Source organism: Chenopodium album, chromosome 6, assembly GCF_948465745.1.
Source record: "Chenopodium album chromosome 6, dcCheAlbu1.1, whole genome shotgun sequence".
In the NCBI taxonomy this organism is placed as follows: domain Eukaryota; kingdom Viridiplantae; phylum Streptophyta; class Magnoliopsida; order Caryophyllales; family Amaranthaceae; genus Chenopodium; species Chenopodium album.
The window spans coordinates 34,429,272-34,434,059 of NC_137839.1; positions in this window are offsets into that span (position 1 = coordinate 34,429,272).

Sequence of the window (4,788 nt, forward strand, 5' to 3'; positions counted from 1 at the left end):
TAATAATAATAATAATAATAATAATAATAATAATAATAATAATAATAATAATAATAGTAATAATAATAATTGTAATTATAATAATAATAATAATAATAATAATAATAATAATAATAATAATAATAATAATAATAATAATAATAATAATAATAATAATAATAATAATAATAGTAATAGTAATAGTAATAATAATAATAATAATAATAATAATAATAATAATAATAATAATAATAATAATAATAATAATAATAATAATAATAATAATAATAATAATAATAATAATAATAATAATAATAATAATAATAATAATAATAATAATAATAATAATAATAATCATAATTATGATAATCATGTTAAAGCTCTCCTAGGCATGACACGAACAAGATTAATAACAAACCCTAGCATGTCACTAAGTAATAAAAATCAAAGCTTTAATCCTAACATGATACTAACATGAATATTAGGAAAGACAATAAAAGGCATCATAAAAATCATAATTGACATTATATTCTTTATCCTAAAAATGATACTAGGAACTTATTGTTGTCACCTGTAGGCGTCGTTCGAAGTGCGCCTACGTTAGCATGCTTGGCACTTATAGAAAGTGGGAATTGACTTTACGTTTAGGGACAAGGAAAGTAAGGAGCCGCTAACAAGTTTTTAAGGAACTTTTAAACCGTTCACGGATCATAAAAAGACAACCACGATAAAGGGACAACGGAGGCAACAACGATTGACCCGTGAAGGTTACACCCCATTCATAATCCATTAGATTACTAACTCCATATGGTTCGGAACCACGAAAGGAGGATCGGGGATGATGGTACGAAATGAGTCATGGAGTCACATACGCCCGTATTGGCCTCTACTTGATTCTTATAGTGAAAAGTACAAACAAAATATTCAATTAGCTCCAAACTATTATTAGGCTAAATTGGTTAAATATTAATGCAACATATTATTCTAAAATATTGTGATCACTTGATTAAACAACAAGATTAAAAGGAACCTAAACCGATTGTCCAAATTATCTTATTAAGCGTGATTTTCAATTACATATTCCCTTTAAACATGCAATATATTGATCATAAAATATAATAGAATATACATTAATATTGGAAGCAATTTAACAATAATAGCGTTAGTCAAATCAAATAAAAATAAACCTAATCATGATACTAGCAATATTAAAATAAAATAAGTAATTAAATTAATTAATTACTCACATTCCGTGTGTTCCTTTAAATTGCTACAGCGTGAATAAATTGTTAGTAACTTCAATAAAAATATAATCAAATTGAAATTAAATTAAGGAAAAATTGCTCCCATTAATCTGAACTTTGCCTCGTCCGCCGAAAATAATCTCAACTTTCGTTTATTATCTATCACTCCCAACTTTAAGGGGTATTATTTTTTGTTGCACCCAACAGATCATCTAACCTAATGTAGCAGGTTACTTAGCCACGTGTCAGCGTATGATTGGCTTTACTTTTTTTAAAAAAAAAAACAAAAAAAAATAAAAACCCCACAAACCACCCATGCCCAGCGGCTGCCACCACACCCCCACCTCCACCCCGCTGGGAAATCACTCCCACCCCCGAAAAACCCCTCTCCTGCTGCCGGAAACCATCGTCCAGCTTTTCCCCTCCCTCGAAACCCACTCCTTCCTTTCCCCCACCCCCGATAACCCCTCCCCCTACCTTGAAATCCCCTCCCATACCCACGAAAACTCCTCCTCCACCCCTTCCCTTCCCCCACCATAGTTTCCCAAATCACAAGCAAGGAGGCCACGAAATTAGCCGAAAAATGGCAGAAATCGGCCGATTTAGGGTTAACACCAACGGTTCAGCCCGAAATCGGCCAATTTCGGCCGTTTTGACCCATTTCTATGGGCGTTTTCAGGGAGAAATGGGGGTGCGTTTCTGGTGGTTTTTGGGCGTTTCTGGGGGTGGTTCCGGCATCAAGGTGGGCCAGGGGTTGCAACGCCGAGGTGGGCCAGGGGTTCCGACGTGGAGGTTGGGGCTGAGAGAAGCTAAGGGAGGTGCCGGTGGTGGAAGGTGGCTGAGAGAAGCTAAGGGGAGGTGGCTGTTAGGGTTTTTTTTTAATTATGTTTTTAATTTTTTTTTTCTATTTTTTTCAACCAATTACATGTTGACACGTGTGCAAAAAAAATAATTCAGAAAATGTTTACCTGATTTACCGGTTGCAAGTCATTTAGGTGCAATAGGAATTAATACCCCCTAATGTTGGGAGTGATAGATAATAAACGAAAGTTGGAATTAATTTCGGCGGACGAGGCAAAGTTCAGATTAATGGGAGCAATTTTTCCTTAAATTAAATTAAATAAAAAGTAGAGTTGATTTGGTCCAAACCCTCAGTTATGTGTACCATTCACGTCTTGGTTTAAGGACGGAACCTCGGGTTAAGTATGGACTCCTTGGAGTGCTTAGGGGGAGAATGGTGTAATTAGGAATATAGCTTTAAGGCTTAGAATATGAGAGAAAGAGAAGAATGAATTTTGGTGTAAAAGAGAGGAAGAGAGAATGATTTCATGCCCCGAACTGCAGAAAGGGGTTCCTATTTATAGGGAAAATGAACAGAGGGAACACACGGAACCCTAAAAAGATGAAAACCCTAAAAAATAACACCGCGACACGACAGTGCACACTGTGACACAGCGTCAGGCACCGTCAGATGGCAGAAGGCACCGTCAAACGGGGCACACTCTCGTGACATGGTGGACAATAGTGCGACGCGGGAAATATTTGACCTTCGGGAAGTGAAAACGCGTGAAGGGTTTACGCGGAAAAGACACGAGAAAATACCGTGACACGGCACACATCCCGTGACACGGTATAGTACACCGTTTCACAGTATGGGAAAACGCGGAAATTACACGGAACATCCCTGTGTCACGGAATGGGCACCGTGACATGGGAAATTGCACCGTGTCACAATGCAAAATCCCGTGACACGGTGCAAAATCCTTTGACACGGTGGATTAAATGTGCAAAATTACACAAAAAAGCACCGTGTCACGGCAATAAGCCCCGTGACATGTCAGCATTTGCCGCGTCGCGGCGTTTTGGCTGCTGCGTGGTAATTCCAGTTTTTTTACCTATTTTAAAAATTATCATAACTTTTGATCCGTAACTTAGAATAAGGAATATATTATATCATTGGAAAGCTTGTCAAGTATACTTTTCAACCCAATTAAAATCAGGTCAAAATAATTTTTTGATTTTATGATATGGTCTTTTAAGTGGAAGGGTGTCGGTTTTGGGCCGAGTTTAGTGTTTTGCTCATATCTTTTTCGTTATACCTCAGAATTGGGCTTATGATATATGGTTGGAAATATCATTTCAAGGACTATTCAACCAAATAATAATTGGATCAAAATTATAAGACCAAAAAATCAGTTTCTCTCGGTTTTACGATGTGGACACGAAAAGTGGATAACAAGCTATGGTTTAGGAAAATGAGCTAGGAAATGGATTAGTTCATGAAATATATTAGATAGAACATGGATTTAAGCACTCCAAAGATTAAATACTCAACCCTACCAATAATGGTTGTGAAAGGTGTTCATCAATGGGTTAGGTTTTGGGGAGACATTTTTAGATGTCTACATCATCCTAAACATCAAATTAAGAAAAACATCCTAACATGATACTAGGAAGATCAAAATGCCCTAACATGCCCCTAGGAATCATAATAAAAACCTAGACATGATTTCTATATCATAATATCGATAAAACCATTAAAGCACTTACTTGGATGCCTCGTATCTCTTTCTAATAACAAAATACACGCGTTAGTAAATTCAAGGAAAATATAAAATCAAAGAATTAAATTAAATAATTGAAAGAGAGATTTGGGACCAAACCCTCAAAAATGAAAACCTTTCACGTCTAGGGCGAAGGCAACTTCGAACTTGGCTAGGTGCTTCTTAGTCTTGTCAATGCGGAATTTTGTAGAGAAAGCTAGAGAGAGAGAGAAGAATTCTTAAAAGCTAGATAGAAAGAAGAATTGATGCTATTTGATAATTGAAAACGGAGATTTTAAGAGGCTATTTATAGAGAAAATCAGCCGGACGGATAGAAAAACAAATCATAGTTTTGACGCGAATAAAACAGGTTAGTGCCAAACGCCAGACATTAGCGCTAGGCGCTAAGCATTAGCGCCAGGCGCTAATCCCTGTCGTCAGGCGCTAGTAGTTATTTTCACGCATTTTCTTAGTTTTGATAAAATTTGGCCGTACAGAAGGGAAAAATCATATTTTCCTTTAAAACACTCTTTTATTCTGATTAAAACTCCAAAAAGTCAACCAAAGTCAATTTATCAATGCTAATTGAATTAGGAATAAAAAGAACCTTCTAGAAGAATCTAGAAGACTAAACTCAATTCTAATTGCATTAGGAATAATAAATCCATATTAGGCCCTCTTCTAGATCATTGGGCCGCACATAGACATCAAACCGGACCCAGTTTAGTAATTTGGCCTTAACTTCCTCATTATTCATCTGAATTGGGCTTATAAAAAATCGTTGGAATGATCTTTTCAAGCCTCATCCAACTACACCATTATTGGACCCTTGCCATGGACCAAACCAAACTGGATTGGCTATTTTATTAAAATAGTTTTTCAAAAACAGAGAGAAAGAAAAGAATTAAAAACTATTCGCAACACTAGACTTTCCACACTTTCACTTCTTTCGATTATGATTCGACGCGAAAGGTACTCATCACCGGGTTTGGTTTTGGGGAGACACAAATGGATATCTACAC